This window comes from Numida meleagris, chromosome 21, assembly GCF_002078875.1.
Source record: "Numida meleagris isolate 19003 breed g44 Domestic line chromosome 21, NumMel1.0, whole genome shotgun sequence".
NCBI lineage: Eukaryota > Metazoa > Chordata > Aves > Galliformes > Numididae > Numida > Numida meleagris.
Genome location: NC_034429.1, coordinates 4,245,172 through 4,272,928, shown reverse-complemented (window position 1 = coordinate 4,272,928; position 27,757 = coordinate 4,245,172). Strand labels below are relative to the sequence as shown.

Sequence of the window (27,757 nt, the reverse complement as noted above, 5' to 3'; positions counted from 1 at the left end):
AAAGAGCGTGTTTTCAAAGCTCTGAGCGTTTTATTTTCTATTTTTTTCATATGTAAAGCACTGAATTGACTGTTTTGAAACCAAAGGCGTCTAGATTTTCCAGGAAAAAATAAAAATAAAAAAAATGGAAAAACTAGTTTTCCTTACCATGTTGAACCAGTGTGCTCCAAACCTCTTGGTATTGATGGTGCCTTTCTTAGAGGACTTAAAGATAGTGGCAAGAAAAACAAATATCTTACTTTCTGAGTCTGCTGCTTGCCTGGGAGAACCAACATACAACTGTTTGGTGGTAAACAGTTCATGACTATTGTTTGCATGCAGCAAGGAGGGAGCAGAGCTGCATTTCAAGCTTCAGAGGAAGCTTGTCGGTCCGCCTGTTAATTTTAATCAGCAAAGAATCCTTGAAAAATAGAAGCAGTACAGATGAGTGTGCTTAGACTACATCCAGTCCCGATGCCTTTCTGGAACTAGCTGCTGCACAGTGAGATCTCAAATGTTTGCTGGATATGTCTCTTGCATTTACCACATAGAAGTGCAACAGGGATAAAGAAAGTTTTGTAGAAATATTTGTCTTTTGGTGGTGTGCCTTTTTTTCTTTTTGCTTTGCATAATATCTAGATTTATACGAAGTTCTAAACATCGGTCCAAGAGCCCCTCATAAGTGGAGAGATCTATACCACATAAGGAGGTTAGATGGCATTGCTGAATCAAGGCTTCTTGTGTTTATCATTTTTGCTATATAATGGAATGTTTATGTACACTGCAAATTCCTAAAGAGCGAGGATGTGATTTTTTGACGAGAATCAGTATCAGTGATTGAGGACTCAAGTAAAGCTGAGCCATAGCAAGTGGATGTCTTTTGTTTTTCCATCTGTGAGTTAACTTCACTGGAGACAAACACTGCACATGTGTGCTTGAGAGGAAACACGAAAACTGATAATTTTCAGCCCAACCCATGACTTTTCAGGGGGTTTGCAAAGAGCTATGTGTGTTGCTGTTGGACTTGATCCTCCCCAAGTATTGAGCAAAGCAGAAGAGGAGCTGTAGGAGCTCATTGTTTCCAAAAACAAAGAACCTTCAGGCTTGTTTCTCTTCCCACTAATGTCATTGAGCAACTTGCCTCCTGTCAGAGGCCAGCCATAGCTGAAGCCAAGAGCAAATGGTTGCACATCTGTGACAACATCACGCTCTGCAGATCGCATCAATATCCAGAGCAGTGCTGCTGCTGAAGATTGCTGCTGGGGGAAGATGAGAACAAAGTTGCTGGCTCCAAGACCTGAGCTAAAAGTCCCTGTAGCTATGGACAGTTTAGCTGCTAAAGTGCCACACAGCCCCAGTGGCAGCGGTTGTGTGTCAGTACTGAGATGGCACTACTCCCAGTGAAAGGACTGCCTTCCCAAGCCTTGAAGTGACAGATTCAGGCTCATTTGTGGCTAGTAAATGATTAGCATCAAGGTTTTGTGTGCTATGGCTTGCCCAAATCTTGAGTATATATATATGTTTGTCTTTTTTCTTTGTAGAAAAATATAACCTTTCAGTGAAGAGGTGTCATGCACTGGTGATGACACATTATGTCCTTCCTATAGAGCCAGCTATCACCTTCTTGGGGTTAAGCCTTGCCTCCATTCTGGTCTCAGTTTATCACTGCTCCAGCTTCAGAAACTGGGACTGAAAGCGGTGAGATTATGCCTGTGTAGAACAGTATATACAATAGATATTAACTCACATGTTTTAAAATGTATGTGTGTCGGTGTGTATAAATGCACACTTTGTGCATGTATGACAACAAATACGCACATTTTTTTTAGTTTTCAGTCATGTTCCTGGGAAGAAATGCAGTAAATGACTTTGGTGATCCACTGGATAATGTTTCCATGTTGTTAGAGATATACCGTTGCTCTTTATGCATGCATATATGCAAAATAAAAAGTACATTTCATATTTGCAAAAACTGAAGGGCTCAGCCATAACTTCTCTTGTTCCAGCAAACCAAAAATAGTTTATTATGCACAAAGCTTTGACTGTGCTCCAGTGTGGCTATGCTTTTGATCCTATGTGACCATTTTGAAAGAACAGCTTTATTTGCCATTGCTAATGGCCAGCCTGGATGTTTACCAGGCACAGGCATTTCAGTTTATGCTCTATTACTCACAGCTTCCCTGCATGCTGAAAGTTCCTTTATTTATGTTGCAGAAAGTGTGTTCGAGGACTTTTCCCATGGCTCTTCCAAAAGAGGTCAACCCTCAGACTGCACTGATGAGTATCTGAGATATGTATTAAGCACTACTCCATGTGTTACTGTGGCTTGTGGAAGACTTGTAAGCCTGCCTCTATGAAGAGAACCTTGTATGGCATTTATACTCCAGTTTATTAAGAAAAGGGATAAAATTTACTTAATTTACATACTATTTTTATTTTAACTGAGTGCTATCAGTCAGAACCACAGTAATGTCAGCAGATGACTTTCCTTCAAACATCCTAGTATGTAGATAAAATCAATGTTTTCTTTTTGTAGGGGTCCTTGAATATGGTTTGGGAAGTTAATTCCTTTATTTAAAGAGAAGCAAGACTGTGGACAGCTGCTCTTTAAAGCATCTGAAACACAAAAGATTAGGCCTTAATTATTAGTCTCCAAGCACCATTGACTTCTGAGTTATCTGTTCCAAGCATCTCTTGCTTGGTACATCTCTGACCTTGGTGAATTTAAGTGATAACAAACTTGAGGAACAATAATTTTAAAAAGCATAGTTAATATAATTATTATCTGCTTATTAACAAAATTGTTCACGGGAGAGCTGCCTAAGGTTCAGTTAATGGCGGTATAATTTTTGCAAGGGAGAAAACTTTGCCTAATTGGTGAGGTGCAGCTACCCCAATCTGTTTTATTTTGGGTCCAGATGCTCATCTGATGCCATTGGGCTCAAGCCATGGAGCTGGGCTGCTTTACATCAACCAAAAGCCTGTCCTGTCAACTCCAAACCTGAATTACACCTGAGGAAAGGAGCATCGATAGCATTGCTCGATGCAGAGTGGTGGAGCTCCCCTTGCAGTTTTAATTATGCGCTTCTCCCAGAGCATGAAACTGTGTTGACTTTGAAGATAAATTAGTTACCCTTCCAGTTGCCATCGGCATTACTGTGTCGGTTAAGGATCAGCTTCCCGTCCTTCTTCTCTTTGTGGATTGGAAAGTCAATTAACCAGTTCCCCGTTAGACTTGAAATCTATAGGGAAAAAAATCAAACTTTTCTAAAGTATGGACTTGAGTTAAACAAAATTTCTTTCTCGTAACTTTGCAGCTCAGGACAGTTGGCAATTTTCCCTGTGAGAATCCTACTGAGAATCCTTTGTTCTGTTCACATTATCAGCTGAGCGTGGTCCACCTCCCAGATTATCACTTGCATTTTTATGATAAAATAATGTTTTCTTCATTTGCTTTTTGTTTCCTCTCACATAATGATACACTGATGTGTGAAATTACTAGCATGGGCACAAATCTGGTAGTGAATGCCCCATCCTTGGAGATATTCAAGGTCAGGCTGGACAAGGCTCTGAGCATTCTGATCAAGCTGTAGGTGTCACTGTTTATTGCAGAGGAGTTGGACCAGATGACCTTTCAGGGTCCCTTCCAACTCAATGATTCTATGAAGTCAGGCCAGTCTGTACATATTCCAGTAGAGCTCCTTCATGTCCGAACAGGATAAACCTGTGGGAATGACCCATTGTGTCACCACATCTTGATTAATGCCATATTGTTAAGAAAGTGCAACTATTGTGCAAGGACAGCTCCTAAATGGCTAGGCACAGCTTACATGGTAGCATAAAGATATGTGAGGGGTGGGTGGTAGGAGAAAAGATCTAGCTGTTCTGTCTCTTTTCCAGAGAGCTGGGTTGTAGATGCTTAAAACACAGGAAAATTTTGGCAAGAATGGCTCTGGATGAATCCAATTTTCTGAAATATTGACCTTTTCCACATCCTCTCAGTTGTCTTTCATAGTATCATAGTATACCCCGCCTTGGAAAGAACCCATAAAGATCATCAGGTCCAACTCCTGACTCCACACAGGACCATCCACAAATCAGACCATAATCAGGCCTTTGAGTTAGGGAGCACAGAAAACCCCACACCATGTCATCAGAGGCATTCATGTTCTGGATGGATTTCCAGATGTGACATCACAGCAGGGTTAATGCAGCTTCCCAGTGCAGTGAGCCACATCTGCCACCTCCTGCCCAACGGCCGTCCACCCCTTGGAGCTGGGCAGCTGGGTGCCACAAGACCTGAGTTGTAGGGCTGTAAATTGGAGAGAACAGTCCCTCTCACAGCTGTGAGGCTCTGTGCTAGGACTGTTACATCTGCTGCACAGGTCTCTGACAGGCATGAATCATTGCCTTCAGCTCAGCTGCACAGCCAAAAAACTCCTGGGGTTCTTCCATTCAGGTTGATTGGGAATATTTTTGTGGAACACAAGAATCGCAAATCCTTATAAGCAGGTTCTGTTTGGGAGGGAATTATGTAGCATTACAATGAATTACTAAGATCTGTACATCTTTACTGGGCCACTTGCTGGCACAGGATATATTGGTTTAGAAAACTCTTCTTGAAAACAGCAGGTTCTCGCAGAGACAGTGAGGAAATTAGTATTCCTTGTGCAAACATCGAACCAGCCTACTTCCTTACAATTTCATTGTAAAAAGTCTGCTTATGGCTTTCTAATGAACACCGCTCCATTCCCACAAAGTGACATTTACTGAACAATGTGTTACAGCTCCCGGTGCCTCTTTCCAAGAGACTTATCACGAAATCTGCAGAGATAATTACCACAGTAGGAATCGAATACAAACAAATGCAGTTCTCCCCTTGTTTTAGCAACTTTGAGATTGCACTCACTTCCCTCTCTGTTGCCAAGTACATTTTTCCTACTTTTTGCGGTGTCGTTAGGACAATTAGATTTTGATTCATAAGATCCATCCACCTATTTAAAGATGATTGCAACAGTCCCACTGAGTTAAACTGGAGCTGCAGCTTCAGCCATGAAACAATTGCATCATGGGCTGAATTATAACCGATTTCTCGAGTCTAAAATAGGTTGCACCAGAAAAGCACTAAGATTAAATTCATCCCATCTAATATTGGCATTAATGCAGTCAGCCTTGCTTAATACTCTCCTACATCAGGTCTGACTTGCCTGGCAATTGCCTGTCTCATCATCTGCTGCTGAGTGAATTTATCACATGCGGTTTCCTAATTTAGATGAGTTGAGTCCAGGCCCAAGTGTGGATGTGTCTCTTCAGTCTTTTAGTTATGTTTTAGGATCTCACTCTTTGCGTACCCATTTATCTCCTTTCTTTGCATAAAAACATTGAAGTCCTTGCTAAGTTTTGTTGGTTTTTTTTAAAATTATTATTACTTCTTACAACAGAGTAACTGAATTTGTAATACAACCCCTCAAGGTTTTAAACCTCTTGATTCTGTTCTCTATCCCTAAAATTTTCCATGTGTTAGGAGACTGGAAAAAATACTGGCAACTAAGAAGTCACAGGAGACTGCAGCCACAGTGCAGATAAGGTTGGTCTTTATTCTCCCTCTTAAATCCAATGTGATATAATCAAATATTGCTTTCAATTACATCATGTTTTCACTTCTGCAATCAACTAAATGTAATACACTGACCATAGCAATGTAAATGAAAACACACACACACACAAAAGAAACTTTTAAATTTGACTTCGATATAAAGAACACTTATAAGTCAGTGCAAAAACAAATGCTGCTGTTGCATTTAATAGTATGGTATTAAGTGTGTTTTATCTACTGCAGTGTTTTAGTCTTCTGCACACTCTTTGTTTAGTGAACACTTCCACCATCTTTCTATTTGCCTTGGATTACATTTTAAGGTGCTACCAGTTTATGATAACTCCATAATTTGAAAGGTAATTTGGAATTTAACTGCAGAGCTCCTTCAAACTCCTCCACAGCTGTTGTTATGAAATCAGTCAGGTTCTCAGCTGCTGCAGGTTGCCACTGTTGTATTATAATCCAAAATTTAGACTGTGGTCATGGGTGCTCTGACAGATCTGACAGGTTCGCTCTTCCTTTCATACAAAGAGGAATTAGAAGTGCTTCATTATTGTTTATTTATTTCAATAGGCAGTTCCTATATTTGTGGTATTCAAGTATCCAACTATCACTGGAAGTTCTTTAGAACATATTTGTAAGGAAATATTGGGTAGTGCTTTTGAGTTAAATACTCAGTACTCAGTGAGTTAAGCACTTTGAGTCAAACACTAAGTTTTTGCAGGGTTGGAATTGCATAACAGTTGAGCTATCTTTCTTACAGCCTGTAAGAACCTGAATCCCACAAACTGAACCTCATCTCAGTGTTTTAGCCCACAGGACATGCGTTTTCCTTCTACCAGGTGAAATCTCTTCATGTAAAGAGCTATGGCAGCAACAGATCTCTTAATAGATCTGGCCAAATCAAGGGGAGCAGAAAAACAAAAGGACAGAGAGGATCACTATTTCTGTCTTCTCAGTGGATTGAAGCAAATTTTGGATCCATGCTTTCTACTCTAAATTTCAGTTGCCCAAGCTTTATGGGCCAGTTGGATCTCTGTTCCAGCTAAGCTGTGGATAAGCTGCTTAGCCTTCAGCTGTAATTGAATCAAAGCCAAATTCCCAGGCCCTGAAGTTTCATCCCTGTTTAAACAAAGAGAGACAGCCATGCATGTGTATCTGCTACAGAGGAGAAGGAAATTCCTCCTTTGAAACCAAATCCAACAGGGAGATTCTGTGCCTTTGCCCTTCATGAATTTTCTAGTAAATGTGTTTTCTTCACATTAGTTAGCTCAGAAATGGTTTTACACAACTCAGACCAAACGACAGGAAGAGAATAGATTCCTTGTCATCAGCTCAGTCAGGCAAGTTTTGCCTTTTGTGGCCACCTTTTGTCACCCTTATTTTCCAGCAGAATTTATCTATTAACTAGTTAACCTGTCCCCGTGGTGAATCTTGACCTCAGAGCCTTAGTGTGGAGGTGAAAGCTATACACAGAGTATGAGGAAGGGAATTGGAATAACTTAAGGTATTTTTCATATCAGCAGCTACACCACCCAGGCTGGATTGTTGGGCTAAGGCCAATGGGATGAAGTTCAACAAGACCAAGTACCAGGTCCTACACTTTGATCATAACAACCCCATGTATCACTGCAGGCTTGGGGCAGAGCAGCTGGAAGGCTGTGCAGAGGAAAAGGATCTGGGGGTTGCTGGTCAATGCTCAGCTGAACACGAGCCAGCAGTGTGCCCAAGTGGCCAAGAAGGCCAATGGCATCCTGGCTTGGATCAGAAATAGTGTAGCCAGCAGGAGGCGGTTGTCCCTCTGTATTCAGCTCTGGTGAGGCCGCACCTTGAGTGCTGCGTGCAGTGTTAGGCCCTTCACTACAAGAAAGACACTGAGGAGCTGGAGCGTGTCCAGAGAAGGGCAGTGGAGCTGTGAGCGGTCTGGAGCAAAAATCTTATGGGGAGCAGCTGAGGGAACTGGCATAGTTCAGTGTGGAGAAGAGGAGGCTCAGGGGAGATCTTATCACTCTCTACAGCTACCTGAAAGGAGGTTGTGGTGAGGAGGGTATCAGCCTCTGCTCCCAGGTAACAGTGACAGGACGAGAGGTGATGGCCTCAAGCTGCACCAGGAGAGGTTCATCTTGGATATTAGGAACAATTTCTCAGAAAGAGTGGTAATGCATTGCACAGGCTGCCCAGGGAGGTACTGCAGTCACCATCCCTGGAGGTGTTCAAGAGCCATGGAGATGTGGCACTGAGGGACACGGTCAGTGGGCATAGTGGGATGGGTTGATGCTTGAACTAGAGGATCATAGAGGTCTTTTCCAACCTTAATGATTCTATGATCCAGTCCTTGCTTAACTGTATCCCCTGTGAGCTGTATAGGGCAGATAAATCTGAAGAGGTTCTAACAGAACTGTAGGCAGCTAAAATAGAAATGCTTCACAAATTTTTATTGGTTTTACTAAAACTTATTAAAAAAAAAAGAAGAAAGAAATAGTTTAACCAATGAAAAGCTTTTTCCATTAACTTATTTGCAAGCACTGCTTGTTTCAAATGCAGTAGTTTTCCAAACTGTTAACAAGTGATGCATCTTGCTTTTCTGGATTCCAGCAGTAAACTCCATTTTGCAGTTTCAGAAGCAGAAGTTACGCTCTCTGCTGAATGGAGCATGCTGCTGCTGTTGTCTGATGTTCTCATTTTTTTATTTTATATTTTTCCTTCCTAGATGGAATTTTATAGGTTAGCACTGAGGAAGGTGGAGCACTTTTCCATTGCTCTCATTCAGCATATGCACAGAATCTGTACATTGCTACTTCCCAGGCTCTCTGGTTTTGATCACCTGTAATTATTATTATGTTATGCTTTTTGATTGTATGTCTGTTTAGGAAAGCTGAGATGAAAGTCAAATATGGTAACGCTTTTCTTTCAGTTTATTCATAAGGCCTCGGGAAACTAATGAGATTTATTCTGTGAATTAGTTTATAATTGTACTTTAACTGCACTGTGACATTTAATAATGTCAGAAGGATTTTGCTTTAGGCAGAGTGATTTCAGCCTCTGTAGAAAATTAATTACCATTTTCTGAATAAACTTTTTTCCTGTGAGCTAAGCGGTATGTTCAAGGTTAAGCTGCTTTCTGATATTTTGAGGAAGCCTTTGAGAAAAGAAATGTATTAAGATTGTAGATCTAGCTTCCTGGCTTGCATACAAGAAACTGACTATTGAAATCAATAACAGAGAAACTATTGTTAATCAAAGATTTTTCAAGTGTGGCCTTAATTTTGGTATTCTCCAATGCCTGGTCCTCCTGTGCTGGATTTGGGGAGCTGCAGAGTACCCAGGTCCCCTTCCTGTACAAACACTGCCATATGCTGATGCACTTAGGATGGCACTCCCTCTTTTTCTCTCATTCACTGGCTCTACAAACCTTTTCTGTAGCAAAGTGAGTATAAATTATATTTTCTATATTGGAATGAAGAAGAGACAGTGAATTTGCATGCTTTATTTCCCAGGATCAGAGCTTGATCAAATATTTCACTGTTTGGAAAGTGTGAATTGAGCTAAAGATTGATAACGTTTTCTTAAAGGTGGTTATGTGAGGAAAAATAGCAAAAATATCATAGGGAAAACTGAATTCTGGTTATATGGGATAATTTGCTTATATCAGTGCATTAGATTATGAAGCTATATAGATGGAGTTGCTTGAAAAAATAATGTTCTAAGGCTCATCCATTGATGTTATAATCTTTAAAGTGTATTTATAGATGCATCTCTTAATAATAACTGCTGAAATTATTATAATTATTGCTTTGCTATGATGTCAGGAATAGACACTTTTACTGGAGTGTGGGGGCTGTGCAAGGGTATAGCAACAAGGCACATTAATTTCAGCTGTTCAAATGGCAAATCAGTTAAATCCATGGTTTTCAAAACGACAGCTGCATTTACATGCCTTTTAGCCAGATCACTTTACATCAGATCCAGTGTTTACTGAAGTCAATGGAAAGAAAGTTATCTTTGCTTTAAAGGGAATGGAAATAATATTTATGGAAAAATATTTGTTCACTTCTGTATATACTACAGGCCCTGCTTGTATTCCTCAAAATGACTGCAAAGCTTCAGAAACTTTCAGTATTAGCAACACGCTTGCTGGCACGGCCAGGGGAATGTCATCAGAGCTTTTTTTTCAGGAGGATTTCCCACCACTGGAAAGCTGGCAGGATGGTAGCTCTGAGGAATCGGTGTAGCAGCATGGAAACCAGTGCATCATATTACTGGGGAAGTTGGATTTGTGCATTGTTTTCCCCCAGAGCTTTGAGGAAAAGCTAAAAGGAACACTCTAAATACAGTTGTCTCTCAAAAAGATGGTATTGAAGGAAAATGATAGTGGAATGACACCAGCTAGAGATTCATGGATGCTTTGGGAAACAACCATGGGCAAAGTCAAGGAGGAAGCCAAGTCTGGACGTTAAAGAGTAGGGTTCAATAATTTATCCTGTTTTTCACTTGTTACTCTCCATTCAGCTGCTTTGCAGCATGTATTTCCACATCATACATGGGATTTTTTTTTTTCAGTTTCATTCTGTTTTTGTAGTCATTGAAATCCATGCCTTGATCAACAGGAATTTTATTCATTTACTATTTGGGCTAAATTTCACTCAGCAATTTGCACTCAAAGGGAAGGAGCTCCTTGGTTTTCAACATTTCCTTTATTGGCTCTAGCTTGGGGACTTTGAGGGAATTTGCTTTCCTTTCATTAGGAAAACAATGTGTCTACAGAGCTGACAGAGGTAGTGCCACTGCAGGTTGTGTGGTGGTGTTGGCTGGCTCAGTGAGTGTATTGGGGTGGAGTAGTGTAAGCACAAGTGAACCAGTCCCCTGTGCTATGAGCGGGAGGTGTTCACAACAAGAAGTGATCTCCAAACATCCGGCAGTGTTGCTGGCTTTCAGCAAGATAGAAAGAAAGAGTGATGGATGACCAATGAGAGAGTGCGTAGCAAGTCAGCAAAACAACCAGGAGCCATTGGGTGTTAAATATGTGCACTTCTGGCTTCACAGTATGGACTGGATGCAGTTACCTTCCTTTGGTGTTAGAACTTGTAAAGAACAGCAGTGTTGCCCAAATGTCCTCCGTTCCTCATTAAAAAAAAAACAACAACAAAAAAAGCAAGGAAACAAAAAACCTCATACACTTTAAAACAGACCATTTCACCCAAATATTTAATCATTAGAAGTTTCATTATAATAACAACTTCAGAGTGCTTCTAATTAACTTAACAATAGCAGTATCTTGGGCTAATAAATGTTTAGCCTTGGGCCTTGAATTTATTAGGCCAGGAAAATGGTTATTGCCTCATAAACAGGAAGCACCTTCAAGTGATTTAATGACTCATGTTTCTCTTAGCCTTCTTAAATTTCATCTAATAAACAGCTGAGATGAGAAAGGGATAAAAAGTAAAAAAAAAAAAAAAAAAAAAAAAAAAATTCCAACTGGCAATTACTTAATGACAAAATTGTGTTAATAGAATCCTAGAATCATTAATGTTGGAAAATACCAGGATGATCATACAGTCCAACGATCAACTCATCACCACCACACCCACTAACCATGTCCCTCAGTGTAATATGTCAGTCCACCATGTTGCAGAACAATATAAAGTTGTCATTCAAGTAATTCACACAATGTTACAGCGTTAGATGATTTCCATTGCATTTTATTATGTGAAGCGCTGTATAAATGATTGTTATGGTAATACACTGCCTTTGCAATTAACATGGTATCCTACATCAGTGTTCAAGAACTGCACCTGAAGACATGAAAATGAATTGCTTACTCTTAACGAGGATGACACCCTGCTTGTTTCACCAGGCAAAACTTGATATCAAGGTTGTGGACTGCTGATTTTGTGTTTAATTTTTAAAATTCTTGCTTATATTTAAATATATTTTTTTCTTGTGTACGTTAGCAAAATCATTTCTTTTTCATTGTCTTAGGAGGAATATTTGAAGTGGAGGACAACTGGAGTTGGGACTAGTGGCAGGCTGGTTGAGATATTTAAGTAGTGTAGCAGAAATTCTAAGTCATGGCTTGAAACGGTGATTGAGCACCTGGTAGGAAGGCAGGGCCAACCCAGGGGAGCTCAGGTGCAGAGTTACTGGAAGGGGTGGAGCCAAGATCCACCCCATCTCAGACCTCATTTAAGGGTTGGCAGTGGAATTAACAGTATTTTGTTGGAGATACCTACATATCTGAGGCCTTCTGAGGGTAAGCAGCTTCTTTATTTCTGTGCCCCTGGCTGTTGCATTTAAGCAAATTGTCCCTTGTTGCAGCCTACGTCCTTGCTGCTCTCTTGTTATTGCTGTGCTTTTTATCACAGGTAGCATCTTATGACTCTCTCATTTATAATTATTTCACTGTGGTTTTGTTCTGGCATATCTGGAGCATCTTTCCACATCTGTTCCTTTTTTAAAAAAAAAGTTACATTGCACAAAGAAAACGAGGTTTTTTGTTGTTTTGCAAAACTGTGAAGTAAGGACATACTACTTATTATTATAATCAAAGCATGGTTTACTTCTTACGTAGTTAAACTCCCTGTAATAAGCTTCAGGACTATGAAACCAACGCAAATAATTTTAGGAGTTGTTCTACAGTGTTTTCTATGAGCTAAGAGCTCTAATGTGCCCTTTTGTCATCATGGTGATCTTCTTACCTCCTACTTTGAGAGTCTGGTTTTCCTTCTGTTTTTCTGGCTGATTTTGAGATCCTATACGTGGGAACTTATGTCTTACTCTGAATAGGTAGGAATCCTGGTTTTCAGTGCTGAAGGTCACTTTTATAGGGTTATTCTGGCATTCGCTGTGAGGATAAGTGACTGAGATTTTCAAAAATTTCATGTTTTTAATGTGCAATTCAGGCTCCTAAGTCTCTTGGACACAACTCTGAATTTTTTTCTTAATCACTTTTCAGACTTCTGAAAAGCCTGGCTTATCAGACTTCCAATTAATGTCTATTCTGCCCATGAAGAATAAATGATATGTTTCAGAAAGTTGCATTAATATTAATGAGCTTTACACATGGCTAGTTAGTATTCAAAGTATTTCAATTTGTTAAACAGAAAGAGTTTCAACCATTAATTATGTTCTGGTCATTCAATTTTCATCAAATTGAATAAAGTAATGTGTTGGAACAGAATGATGGTATTGGACAAAAAATATCTTCGTTGTTTCTACCTAGAACAAAAATGTCTTGCTTAAAGTTTTTCTTTCACATACACTTGTCCTAAAGTTGAATGCATACAAGTCTATGGGGCTGGATGATATGCATCCTAGGGTTCTGAAGGACCTGGCTGAGGTGGTTGCTGAGCCACTCTCCATCATATTTGAGAAGTCATAGCTGAGGTCTTGGGTGACTGGAAAAGGGTCATGTCATTTCCATTTATAAGAAAGGGAGCAAGGAGGACCGAGGGAACTACAGGCTGGTGAGTCTCACTTCTGTGCCTTGGAAGATCATGGAACAGATCCCCCTGGATGACACGCTAGATCACATGAGGAATGAGCGTGTGGTGCATGACAGCCAGCACGGCTTCAACAGGGGAGGGTCATGCCTAACCAATCTGGTTGCCTTCCTATGATGGAGTGATGGCATTGGTAGACAAAGGCAAGGTAACTGATGTCATTTACCTGGACTTGTGCAAGCCTTTGACATGGTCCCTCACCACATCCTTATATCCAAATTGGAGAGATGTGGATTTGATGGGTGGACCACCTGGTGGGTAAGGAATTGGTTGGAAGGCTGTAGACAAAGGGTGGTGATCAATGGTTCTATGTCCAGCTGGAGGCTGGTAACAAGTGGTGTCCCCCAGGGGTCTTTCTTGGGACTGGTGCTGTTTAACATATTTATCAATGATATTGATGATGGAATTGAATGCACCCTCTGCAAGTTTGCTGATTACAACAGGCTGAGTGGTGTGGCTGACACAATGGAAGGAAGGGATGCCATTCAGAGGGACCTCAGAGACTTGAAAGGTGGCTCGAGTGAATCTAATGAGGTTCAACACAGCAAAGTGCAGGGTTTTACACGTGGGCCGGAGGAATCCTAGGCATATATACAGACTGGGAGGAGCAATCCTTGAGAGTAGCCCTGCAGAGAAGAACCTGGGAGTCCTGGTGGATGAAAAATTGAACATGAGCCAGCAGTGTGCTCTTGCAGCTTGGAAAGCAAATGATATCCTGGGCTCCATCAGAAGAGGAGTGGCCAGCAGGGACAGGGAGGTGATTGTCTCCCTCTACTCTGCCCTTGTGAGGCCCCATCTGCTGTACTGCATCCAGGTCTGAGGCCCCCAATACAAGAAAGACAGGGAGCTGTTAGAGAGGGTCCAGTGGAGGGCTGCAAAGATGATGAGAGGGCTGGAGCACCTCCCCTGTGAAGACCGGCTGAGGGAGCTGGGCTTGCTCAGCCTGGAGAAGAGAAGGCTTTGGGGTGATCTCATTGCAGCCTTCCAGTACCTAAAGGGAGCCTACAAACAGGAGGGCAGTCAACTCTTTGAAAGGGTAGATAATGGCAGGACAAGGGGATATGGCTTTAAGTTGAAGGAGGAAAGGTTTAGGTTGGGTACCGGGGGAAGCTCTTCACAGAGAGAGTGGTGAGGTGCTGGAACAGGCTGCCCAGAGAGGCTGTGGATGCCCTGTCCCTGGATGTATTCAAGGCCAGGTTGGATGGGGCCCTGGGCAGCCTGGTCTCGTATTCGATGTAGATGTTGGTGGCCCTGCCTGTGGCAGGAGGGGTTGGAGCTTGGTGATCCCTGAGGTCCCTTCCAACCCAAGCCATTTATCATGGTGTTGTGATTTTTGTTGTTGTTGTTGTCAGTATTCTACATCATAACATCGTGTAAAGCACTGGCAGTTAAAGCGTTAATGTTCTGGTTCTGTGGACTGCCATTTCTGGGTGCTTGGTTCTCGGAGGGGGAGGGGAGGAGCTGCATTCCCCAGGGCTCTCTGCGTCTGGAGGGGGTAGGAGGAGCTGCTTCGAAGGCCTGGGCTGGCTCGCTTTGTTCGCTGCGGAGAAGCACGTGGTTCCCCTGCAGTTTACAGAGTAAGGTCGGGGTTTCAGACACACTCTCATTCTGTTTGACTTGTTGGCCTCAATTCTGGTATCATATTTAGTAAATTAACGTTCCTCCTCAAATTGTTGCCGTTGTTCTGTTTTAGGCCTGTCTACTACTCCCCTACCCTTCCCCCCCCCCCATTTTTTTTTCCAGGGTGTGGGTTCGCGGGTCCTCATCAGTCACAGGACCGGTGCGGTCTGGCCTGTAAACCAACAACTTTTTTTTTTCTTTTCTTTCTTTACTTTCCGGGCTGGTGGGCCTGCTGTCCCCCTCTCACGGACACAGATCCAGAGATAACTCTGTGACATCATTCTGTGATATAGTTTATATATTTATTTTGCTTTGCTGAGGCTATATATAAACATAGGGACACCAGGAATACGTACAGTCCTTTGAGTTGGAAATAAGTTGTTTTTACTTGCTTAGAGGTGTGAAACTGAGGCAGAGAGGCGCTCAGGTTTTTGTAAATGTTAATTTAACTGATGTGATTTCCACATATAACTTCAGGGAGAGAAGATGAAGTCCTATAGACTTCATACGTTCAAATGAGATGCAAATGTGAGAGAATTCAGTTTTCCTTGGATCAGAACCACTTTCTTCCATTTTCTCTTAAAAAAAAAACAAAAAAAAAACCTAGGATCCTCCTGGAAAGAGGTAATGAAGTGGAAAAGGCAAAATTGTATTTTTCATGGTTGCCTGCAGGATCTTACATTTTGTTTTCATATGGGAAAGTATTTTTATGTAAAGTGGCAACGGTTGTTTCAATGTGCGTTTGTGTGCAGATGTACTTCCCAGGAAAGTTTTGCCTTCGTCACAAATAGCAAACAGTCAGAAATTGCATTTTCTGGTTTTAAAAATTCCTTTGAATTTCTGAGTTTTGTATTGTTTTGTCAGAGTGAGAATGCTTAATTTCTGCAGCTGAAACATTAAAATGCCTTACGTAGAACACCTAATAGATACAATAGAAAGCAAACAGAGGGGATCTTTTTTGCCAGTCATCTCTTCAGCACTGCAGCCCATTTGGGAGCATCTTACCTATGTTTATTTGACTGTTTCAATTACCCACCTGGAAAAACAGTTGTCATGTTTGCCACACAGTAAATTAATACATACTGCACTTCACATTTTTGAAATTGTATCAATTATGGAATTATATTTTAGAAACAACCAATTTTGCTAGTTTTTCGGTTGTTAATAAGCTGTTGATTGAAGCTCAGTGTACTATGGGACAAAGATATGGATATTTAAGAAATCGAATGGACAATGGTTCCCTGACTTTTGGATTGCTTAAACACGCCTGGAAAGGTTAGTTTAAATTAGTATTTCGTGATGTTTACTGCAGCTATGCATAAAATGATTTTTCCATTTTTTCTTTCCCTAAGAATATGTTACTTTAGAGACTTAGTAGATTTATAAAGTGTCTTTTGTAGTTGCTGTGAAGCTACTTCTAAAGAGTCAGCATCACACTGTCATTAGCCTGGAGTAAAAATGTAGATACTTTCCATAGTCTCTTGTGGGTCTCAAGAATGATATATACATATTTGTTGGAGAGGGAGCAGAATGAGTCTTAGAATTTTTGATTTTTTTCCTCATTTTTGTGTTTCCCTGAATAGTTGAAATGCTGGCATTCACCACAGGAATCATTAATGCTGTTTCCTCAAAGTCACTTCTCCATTAAAAAGGAGGGTGTAGAATTGACTGTTCTTTGCTGGAGAGCTCTACCAGTGCACAAATGGCAGAACATAAAGGGTTCTCTCTGTTAAATTGTCTCAATAACTTGCATTACCAGCTACTGACTACACCTTTTTCCTCCCAATTCATGTGCTCTGTGTGCAGTTTTTAGACTGATACTGCAGTTCAATGCAAGTAAAGGGGCTAGAAAAAGACAGTTATTACTAGTCAGAAACCAAAGAACTGGAGATAACTGAGTATCCTTGCTTTGAGTGGGGGCTTGGATCAGATGACCACCTGAAGTCACTGCCAGCCTTAAATGAGCTGTGATTTCTGAAATGGAAAGGATGCAATATGAGATGCTCACAAAATTGCTTGAAATGAAAGTAGTATTTTTAAAATTGGTTTACAGCTACTGAAATATAGCTCTACTGAGTAAGAAAAGCTTTTGGGAAGGTTAGCTGTTGATAATAGTAAAACCTTTTATCCCCCTTTCCCAAACACACCTTGATGTAGGGTGCTTTTGCCAAGAATAAAGTTCATGTGATCACTAGCAGCTGATTCCCTTTACCCTGTCTCACCGAACAAGTGAGACTGTTTTGTTTCAGACGTGGTACCGATGAGCTTCAGTGCATGAGAATACTTTTTGGTTTTTATGCTTTCATGTTTTTGCTATTTTTGGGAATGAACTGAAATGAATCAAGTCTCACAGACTTTGAGTAGTCTTCCAAATAAGAGGCTCAGCGGAGTCAGATCTAGCTAGCATCATGTTCTGCATCAAATAAAATCTGAGTAAAAAAAGCATCGAATACTTACACTTGCATATGTACAACATCTGTATTTTCTTTAAGGAGTGTAATGAACTTAGATATTAGGAAAAATTTCTTCTCCTAGTGAGTCATTAGCACAGGCTGCCCAGGGAGGTGTGGTGGAGTCACTGTCTGTGGAAAGGTTCAAGAACTAAGGAGATGTGGCACTGAGGGATGTGGTCATTGAGCATAGTGGATGGGTTGGAGTTGGGCTTGGGAATCATAGAGATACTTTCCAACCTTAAGAATTCTATGATTCTATTATATTTTAACTAACAACACACAAAGGACTGCCTGTTATAACTACTACAGTTGAGGACTACTGAGATAATTTTGGTTACTAGGTCTTCAGGGTGGGCTGTCATGAGCCATTTAGGAATGTAGAAGAACCACTTTTTAAACAGACAAAGATTTGAGAATCACTCGTTCATAAAGCAGCATACTTGGCTTTATTGCCAAGTAACTTTAATGTAGAATGAAAACAAATTTGCATTTTGATACCTAATTCTGTGTATTTCCTCCTTGGGGTAATCCTCCATTCTAGAGAAGATTGCTTTGGTAGCTGGTAATAGAGTCTCTCTACTGAGAGATGGGATCAATACGGTACAGAAAAGTTCATGCACCAGAGTGATTTTAGGAAGATGATGCTTGGAGAGATGTGGCATTTAACTACCTGAAGTATTCACCTTTATCCCGATGCTCCCAAATGGAATGATAGAGTTGTGTGAACAAAAGGAAGCCAATTAGCATCTCTGTGATTCCACTGTGCTGTTAATAATAGAGCACGTCCAGGGTTATTGTGGGAGAAAATATGCTGCATATCACTTCGGGTGTTGCTCAGATGCTGTGGTTTCACCACACCTCTGGAGGAGGAGGTTGATGCAGCCTCAGGCTGGGAGCCCATATGGCCCTGAGGGAGAGGGCAACTTCATGTCATATTTGGGGGATTTCTGCCACCACTCACTGAACTGAGGAAGCTGGTGCCTTTCCTGGACTGAGGACTTGGTGTGTGTTTTCTATAGTGGCAATTTTTCTGTTGCGTGATTTTCTGCAAATTTTTTCTGTTCACAGAATGGCCTGGGTTGAAAAGGACCTTAGATAATCTAGTTTCAACCCCCCTGCCATGGGCAGGGTTACCAACCACTAGACCAGGCTTCCAGAGCCACATCCAGCCTTGCTTTGAATGCCTCTGGGGACGGGGCATCCACAACTTCCCTGGGCAACCTGTTCCAGTGCGTCACCATCCCTGAGCAAAAAAACTTCCTCCTGATATCTAACCTAAACCTCTCCTCAGTTTAAAACCATTCTCCCTTGTCCTATCACTATCAACCCATGTAAACAGTCGTTCCCCCTCCTGTTTATACGCTCCCTTCAAGTACTGGAAGGACTTCTGTTCTGTGCCCCATATAAAATGACGCTATCATTATATCCTAAAGATCCTGAAGTAGGTAGCTCAGCTTGTAATTAAGAACGCTTATGGTTCGTGTATGTCCGTGTGTTTTTTTCAAAGGATTTCCAACTTGTATTCTACCAGAATGTATTTCCAGTGCTTCCAGTTAAATCCAAAGCAAACAGCAACTTTAAGTTGACCACATTTGTCAAATGAGGTAGCTTTTGCTTAACATATACAACATCTTGAAAGCCACAGTGAAATATAACATGTAATACTTAAAGTTCTTAATGTCATCTGTATTTATCCACCCTTGTGTCAGTTGAGAATGTAGGTGACATTCAGTACCATGGAAACTAAATATTTTTATTCCTTAGGATCAGGTCTTCCTGAAGGTAGAATGTGAACCAACAAATTTGTCACTCTATTAATAGACTGTAAAACAAACTTCAGTGCCTCAGTTCTGCCAAAGCTCCAATAAGTGTGGAGGAATCAATACCTTATTTTTGTATTTATAGAGAGGTCTTTAAATCTTCAAGAACATGGACAGGAGATCGAGGGAAAGATTAGAAAATGACATGGGCAATAAGAAAATTTAGAGGTAAAGCAGTGCTAGTGATTAGATGTTCTGAAATATCAAAGGGTTGGGTGTAATTCTTCTGGAGCACTTGGCATGGCAGCTCTGGTGCTTTTCCCTGGGCTGTTTATGACAGCAGCGTGGATAGGAGGGATCAGGAGTTTGACCCATACCAGCCATTCCCACTGTATTAAAATCTCCACTAAAGCAGATGTTAGAATTTTAAATTTCTTTTCAGCTCTGTTATCAAGTAGCCAAGACAAGGAATATTCAAGGGCATGAGAAAAAATACGATTTCTACTTTATTTCTCTTTAACCTGCACCTGATAAGTTATTTCTTTTTTCCTGCTGGAGCCAAGAAGTTGCACCTTCTTCCAAAGAGAATTGAAATGGGAAATATCTTTGAGCAAGAATTACAGAGGTGTGTAATAATTGTCTGGCATTTCCATACGCTCTGAAAGCAGTTTGAGGCTTTAAAGCAAGCATATTGTTCAATTCATCATCTTCCATGCAGCATTTTTACTTTTAGCAAGGGACATACATCATAAGGCTCAGCAAGTTTTAGAAATGGATTCTCATCGTGGACAGATGGTGTTTAAGATGCCTGATGAGAGGCCTGACTTTATCAGAGGGTGGCAATGTCAGAAGAGGATACACTTTCTTGGGTGGTTGTCTCGTGTTCCACGAGTGACCAGTGTTGGATGTACAGCACCTTTGGCCTCTGCAGTGCTGAACCCTGCAAGGATTCTGCAGTGGAATGGGGGTAGCTCAGGTATGACACAAAAGATTTCCATCCACACAAGTGACAGCCTCCTCCTGGGAAGAGCAGTTGAGTTTCTGATCTTCATGATATGACTTTGCCACGCTCGGAGGCTCCTGGGCACCCTGTGATAGATTTGTGGAGCATCTTTCCTCCCTACCACGACTGGGGAAGCTATGCTTTAAGGGCTCCATCGCACATCCCACAACAGGGAAGGATTAGCAACGTGATTTGCAGTGCGATCAGCAAGATTTTTGTGCTCTGGAACTTGCCAAGTGTGTGCGAAGAGCCTTCCGGTCCCAACTTCTGTTTTCTTTTATTAAAGCAGAAAATCATTTCCAATCAGCAGGCCGACATGCTGAGCGTGCCAAGTTTGTGCAGTTCCAGTACCTTCACAAACAACAATCCACCCCAGGCAGCTGTTAGATGCACTGTGCACAAAATAAGACAGCCCACAGTCTTGTGCTTTTATTTTAATGCAGGAGCTGGGAGAAACTCAGCTTTTATTCTGGTACAATAGCAAGCAGAAAGGAAAATTACTTAATCTCTCAATTTCATACTGCAGAAGGCTGTGGTATATTCAAGAGTATATTCAAGAGCATGCATAACTCCACAGCATTGATTAGCATCCTCCTCTACCAAACATTAAGCACACAGGGAACAGAAAGACCATAAGAAATCTTTCCACAGAATTTTAATTTATCTTGGGTGCTTCAATATCTCGGTATCATTTAGTCCAAAATGGTTTGAATATTGCATGTGCTTGAATGCTGAATAGGGTCCAATGATGAGGAAACTGAAGGCAGAAGTTATGCCCTTCACTCTTTATATTTCATGGAAGTTTTATGCTTTCTTTAATATCTTGGCTGAAGAAAAGCCCTGACAATTGAAGATTTTCTTTTACCTATGGTGAAAGATCTTTACACAGGTTAAACTTTAATTAAAATTCATTTTTGAACAGCCTGTATACAAGTAGTACATGTATCTGACAGCTTTCAACTAAAGAAGCCTTATAAATTGGTTTTTCAAGGGGACTGGCAATATCTTCTTCCTTTAATTGAAACTGCTTGTTTTGCAGGCATTGTTAATGTGTTTATTTTAATGAGTTGATTTACAGAGGGGAATGAAGTGATTTTGGAATACATCTGTCTATGACCATTATTATTGGGTGCTTTTCTTTTATTCCCTTCCTTCACAGATGCAGTTAATTGGTTCTTGAATGGTTACCTAAGTCAGGGTTAACATCATACCATGTCCCTGTAGCCAATGGAGAACCACTCATTTTCTGTCCCTGAAAGGAAAATAAGCCATTACTGTAAATTTGTCAAGGTCTTTCATACACGCATAAGCAATTAACATTAATTGTTCAATATTACTCCTGTTCGAGATCATTCTGTTATTAGTTTTCACTAATGAAAGGAGAGAATCGATTATTTCCTTTCTTTCAAACTGCTTTATTTGAATACACTTGATCTCAAGTTTGAGGGGGGCATTTGGGCTGTGGGACAAGCCACCAAACGTGCCAAAACCCTTTGGGAGAGAAAAGTTGCAATATTTGCTACAGTGCAGTGATATGTACTTTCCTAGTCCAACAGTCTACCTACCACCAATATTTCCCCACTAAACCGTGTCCCTTAGTAGAACATCTAAGTGTTTCTTGAATACCTCCAGAGATAATGATTAAACCACCTGCCTTGGCAGTGCCTTCCTAGTCCATGTCAGCTGATGTGGTCTGTGGCTTTCGCTTGTATGCCAGAGTTTGTTTCCATATTGTTTGAAAATGAAACCTTTTTATGGAGCAGAAGTGATATTTTGGAAGACGTTTATCCTCTTTATCAGAAATATGCAAGCACTTTCTTCTAGTCTCTTGAACTAATCCTTTGCAATAAGATTCATAATTTTTGGGTGCACCCTTGTTCCTTACGTGTGTGCCGACATGGAATTAGGTATTCGTCACCAGCAAATGAAGCTATGAAGAATGAATGGGGTTTCCAAGGAGCTGCCTCTTCGCAGGGTTGTGTCTTCAGCCTGAGGTGCAAAGAGCAGCATTTTGTCATGCAGATCACAGTTTAGCTTCTAATTTTCCATCCCAAATGCTTAGGTGCTTCCTGCTGTCTTAGTCATTAATAAAATAATTAAAGGAACTATATGTATTGATGAACCTGGGGGATGTTGTGTGCTTGGAGCAAGGTAGGCTTTCATGCTCCAAATGGTAAGAACCATCTCCTGTCTCTGGGAGCTGAAGTTCAGAACTAGAACTATCCATCCAAATCACAACAGTGTCTTCGTGTATGACCTCTCCCAGATTTCTGTCTAGCACAGGTATGAAAGCACTGCGTAATTCTCGGATATAAAGAGCCGCGAAATTGTTTGAGTGATCACCTCAGAGCTACATGCACTGATGTAAGGAGGCTAAAATAGTATCTTCTGTTTTTCTAGAAAAACTAGTCTTTCACCTTTCTTGGCCCGGTTAAGAAAGGATCCACTCTTTGAACTCTGAGTCCTCTTCTTGAAATGAGAGAGAAAAATGAAAGAAACAGCAACAGCAGGATTCCTCTTGTAAAAATAAATAAAACCCACTTGTGGCTGCTCCTTTAGATTTACTCCTCCAAGCAGCAAATAATTCCATGTGGATACCATTGCAGCTTCATTTTTGTTTTAAAAGAAGGCAAAGGATTGTGCTACGGAGGCAATACTTTGGCAGTATACTGTAAATGAGATCTGATCCCATCTTAAAAGTGACAACCTTTTCTCCTCTGCCAAAGCTTGACTCCTTTCTCCATGTAGAGTAACTGTGCCATGGGTCAGTGGTGCAGCTGTTAGCTATTGAGATGATGTTGAAATTTTAGGTATGGTCAAAAAACAGAGAGAAACATTGGAGGTGATAGTCTGGAGGCACTGCATGGGAGATGGCTGTAGTGGACAGACTTTTTTTCTTGGAAGCTGGTGTCTTGCTTTAACGTTGAACCCATCCACCTGAAGAAAATGTTTCTTCTAAAAATAATAGATCAAGAGTGTCTTTTGAACGTACCGTCTTCCAAAACAGCAAAGCAGCCTATGGAAAGCAGTTTCTATTGAGTTGCTTCTCTCTTGTGGGTTTTTCCACCTGCCTTGAGCTGTTGGAGACTCCTGCTGCTCTGTGCTTTGTTACAGGTGTTCCTCAGTGCAGGAAGGTTTCATTTTGAAAGTCAGCCCTTCCAAACACCCTTCCCCCAAGTAAAAACAAACATCCTTTTCATTAAATTGCCTTTCATGCAACATCAGCCAGTGACAGCAGAGGCTAGCAAAGCCTTGTTCTTTCTCCTCTGTTATGCTGTGAACTTGTGAAAGGCTAAATATCTGCATGTCCTCTGAGTAATTAAAGTAATGGGACAATATCTTCTTTCTCTGCTGGATCTCCCTTCCCGCCAGCTGCCAGTGAGGCTGCTTGCACGGGTCAACCATCCCCAAATGGAGAGAAGGGTTGGAAACTGCACAAATCCCATTAATAACCATATGTACAAAGGAAAGCTTTCTGCTGTGTGCTCAGCCCCAAGGACATACTGGGAATCTCTGCTGGTCTGGATAAGACACGGTTCATCTGGTCAGTGCGCTTAGTGCCAGGGATTAAGGAATGAGCGTGCATGTGGAGTGCAGAGAGGAGAGCTGGGTGGATTAGGGGCAATTGGATCAGTGTGGCCAGGCCACTGAGATGGCACAGCGGTCCAGATGGCAGGGTCTTAGAGCAAAAAGAAGGGATGAAAATGCTTCAAGTAATGTCAGCTGGGTGTTTTGTCTTAGAAGAGTATCTCAGAGGGGCTGAAAATGGGGATCTCTGACCAAACTCCTTTTGTTGGGTGCACAAGAGTTTGCATGTGATCTGATCTTTTAATAGGATAGAGAGGGGTTTAGGAAGCAGGAGAAGACAGTGCATGAACAGAAATGGTGGTGCCCTGTGTTTGTCGTTTTGCTGGAGGCCACCATAAATGTCATGCCAGAGGAAGGAATCAGGGAGAACAATGCAATGCTGCACAGTTACAAGAGCAAGCAAAAGTGAGATGGTGGTAGTGTCTCAATCCCATTTTGTGTCTGTATGGTGTTTATGATCCAGCTTTGCTCAGGGAAATGCAGGGATCGATTCCACTTTTCCTTTGTACTCCATTATTCTTTGATTTTCCTGCATCAACACAGGAATGCCACTCACTGGTTTTGAAGAGCAGAAATGATTTTCTTCCTCACAGAGCGCTGATATTCCCAGAGATGGGAATCATGTGGTATAGGAACTATTCCATTTTTTTAGCAAATGTAATTGAAAAATCTAATCAGTGTTGACCTAGGTTGTTCACATTAAGTTTTTGGAAACCATTTCATAAGCTAAATGCATTGCTATTGAGAGATCATGTATGCGTGAAGGTTTGTATATCTGATAGAAATGCTGCAGTAAAATTAATGTATGGTTGAGGTGCAGGCTCAGATAGGGTTATTGGGGATGAATTTCTGCAGCACTCAGGTTTTGAGAAAGGTGAAAGAATATTATTTATTTTTCTCCAGTCAGTCCCCTGGGTGAGTGGTTTTGATGAAAGTTGGCAGATAAATATAACTTGCAGAGATCCTGTCCTTGGTTTTCTTTGTCATGGGGCCTTGTCACAGTGTCGTAAAATAAGAGAGTTTGCAGAGGCAACAAATATGAAAAAGGGTTGTGTCTTTTGTTTTTAAATATAAAGCTGAAAACAATGAAAAGAGGTGCACCTGATGGCAGAAAAACATGCGTAAGGCTGTAAGTTTTATTTTTCTTTATTTTGCCCTGTGCTAAAACATTCCTTGTTCTTCATGTGGGTACTCCTGTCTTGACAAGGAGATGAGAAGCAATACATTTCCAGGGCTCTGGTAATGCCCTATACACTGTGCAGCTGATGAATTACAGCATGCAGTGGACCTGAATGAGAAGGGGATCCTCCCAATAAAGTGCAGTAGAATTTCCCTTCAGACGCATCATACTCTTAAATATTTTGTTTTTGTACAGTGATTTGCCTCTAATCTTCCTGTGGGTTTTCACACAACTGCAGGACAACTTCTTATTTCTCTTTTTACCCTTGTGATGTTTGAGTTTCCCTTTCTTTTTGCTTGAGGATGTGGAAGAGACAGCCTTCAGATTCGTCCCTGATGTTTTGCTTCTCATTTCACCTCCTTATAGACAAGGATGGAGTTCACCCAGCAAAACTGTGCTAAAACCACATGAGCATAGCCCTGTGCCTTTCAGCTGCAAAGCACTGTGGGGGGTATGCATGAGTTTAGATGTCAAAATAATTATCCGAAGTTTAATTTGATGTAATTGAAGTGACGTGCAATTTCATATGACTTGACTGGAATGTACTAACAGATGTCCTTTTCCTGTCCATTTCTGACTTCCTTTCCCTTTCAAAGCTGCTGCTGCTAAAAAGAGATCGATGGAAATGGCAGAAAACTCACATTCATTTCTGCATCCATTTCCACTTACGAAGAACGTGAGGTTCAGGTTGGATATTTGGAGCAATTTCTTCTCCAAAAGAGTGGTCAGGCACTGGCAGAGGCTGCTGGGGGGGTTGGTGGTGGGGGGAGACTGTCCCTGGAGGTGCTTAGGAACTGTGGAGATGTGGCCCTGAGGGGCATGGTGGGGGTGGGTTGAGGTTGGACTTGGGGATCTTAGAGTTCCTTTCCAACCTTTATGATGGTGTGAGAGCATCTGATTCTGAGGACATCACAGCAGACCAGATTCTCATCCTCCTCTTTAGAGAGATGTCTAATTAATGCTAATGAGTGGGGCGACCCATGGTGAATTCTAACTAGCCTTCAATTCTGCCCCGTGGTAGCAAAACATCTTTGAGTTCTGCACCTGTTTCCTCCTCCTCTTGACAAAATTGTATGTTTATTCTTCATACAGAATAATAACTTTAATAGGAATATTATTCCCCCAGGTTTAATCATACAGTCCTCATAGGGCTGCTATAAACATACCGCTGTGGTAATAGTAGATGTGGGAGTAACCCTTCTAAATAGTCCATCTGGCCAAAGAGAAATAACTTCTTGCTACGCAGATTTAGGAAGTATTCAAACACAGTTAAGGAACTGATTTGCTTCCCTGCTTGGTCTCATCATTCTTCCTGCCTTCTGCTGATAAGGTATGCAGTGGCCACTTGCAGCACCTGAGTCTCATCTGTGTAATTTGCTGTGCAGATATCACTGCAGCAGTCACACCAAGAGCTCTGCTGGGAGCTGGGAGCAATGTGATGTATTTGCTAATAGAGCCACGCTGACAATATTCTCTCTGATGTAATTGATTGGGAAAGTGGCAGTGAGGTCTAGCAGGTAAACATGCAATAAATTATAAAAATGAAAAGCAGGAAATAGTTTCCTAAAGGATAATAAACAAAGGTGAAGCACGAAGCACTGGGAACCAAGGGCTTACACAGCTGTAGCCATTCAAAAGGCACTTATCAAATTACAGTAACTAAACAGGATTTGGCTGAATTAGCAGTGAGGTAGGAGACCTCTAGGGAAAAGCCAGGTGCTGCAGATGCTTTGTTTGAGCAGGTGTTGCTCGTCCTCTCAATAGGTATTTAATCAGTGTCTGAGGGGAAACTGGAAAGGAGGTGGAGCTGGGGTCGTTGTGCCTTATTGGTGTCTGGTTTGGAGAACGAGATCTTTCTTCCTGGAAAGTTCTGTTGGAGTTCTGAATGTATGCTGGGGGTGAAAGCAGTTCTTGGGTGCTTGTGCTAGCAAAGCCTGTGCTGTGTTCGAAGATCATAGAATCATAGAATGGCTTGGGTTGGAAGGGACTCCAAGGGTCACTGAGTTCCAACCCCAGTGCCACAGGCAGGGCCACCAACCTCCAGCTCTGGTAGTAGACCAAGTTGCCCAGAACTCCATCCAACCTGGTCTTGAATGCCTCCAGGGATGGGGCATCCACAGCCTCTCTGGGCAGCCTGTTCCAGCACCACCACTCTCTCTGTAAAGAATTTCCCCATGACATCCAATCTAAACCTTCTATCCCTGAACTTAAAACCATTCCCTCTATTCCTGTACAAGCATGCTGACAGTCCCTTCTGATGTCTGCATGATAGGTCCCCCTTCCTTACTTAAGAAATGCTCTAATGAAAGTTATGGACAGAAGTGATATACAGTGTGAGTCTTCCCCTTGATTTTGGTGTTGTTTACTATCTTCAGACTTTTTTTTCCCCCTTTGCTGTGTATAAAAACTGTAGGAAATATCTCTTAAAATAGCAGGAATGCTCTAAGGCTGAATCCTAATTTGTCTCAAGTCTGCTTTACACCATTTCTACAATACTAAAAAGCATGGAGGCCCTTCTACGTATCTGTAATGATGTTGCAAATTATGAGGAAAAAAAATCAAATTAGAAGGCATGTATTCTAACCTAATGCAAACCTGCTAATTATTTACCTGTTCGGCAGACGGATGATTGCTTCCCATGCTTTTATATGTGCTTTAGGATGACAGATGTTGTCCTGCTGGCCGGAAGCTCTGTTCTCATCTTGCTCTTAAGTTGTTATCTCATTTTAAACTTAAAGATGGAGCCCCCCGGGGCACGTTTTGTCTTTATCAGTCAGAGGTGAGAAAAGTAATTCCTCTCTCCTATACCCATTAGCACTCAGGTGGTTCTCTGGATTGGTTGTATAATGTATTTGCCTTGCAAAAGTGCTGTTGTCTTTCTACAGGAATGTAATTTAGCCTTTCTCAACTTCTGTCCAATTAAAATCCTTTAAATTTGTAAAAACATGCTTATGAAGAGTGATGCTAATAGCATTTTGCCCCACCAGACTGGTGGGTAATCATGTTGGTCTTGGAAATCCACAGCTCTGTTTAAAGAACCATTGCAATGCTGAGTCTGAGCCAAAGGGCTCCAATTCCT

General features: G+C 41.3%; 1 protein-coding gene across 12 annotated transcripts in view; it reads left to right on the top strand.

The window, feature by feature from the left end:
- The window catches only part of LRRTM4 (leucine rich repeat transmembrane neuronal 4), a 504,688-nt gene continuing 488,694 nt past the window's right edge, over nt 11,764-27,757 (top strand). For 10 of the 12 annotated variants that reach the window (XM_021374973.1, XM_021374975.1, XM_021374968.1 and 7 more), the window contains exon 1: nt 11,764-11,825. The gene's annotated coding sequence lies outside the window, so the exon portion shown is untranslated. Of the gene's footprint in view, nt 11,826-14,561; nt 14,652-27,757 lie in introns of those variants that run through there. The other 2 variants (XM_021374970.1, XM_021374972.1) reach the window with 2 other exon arrangements.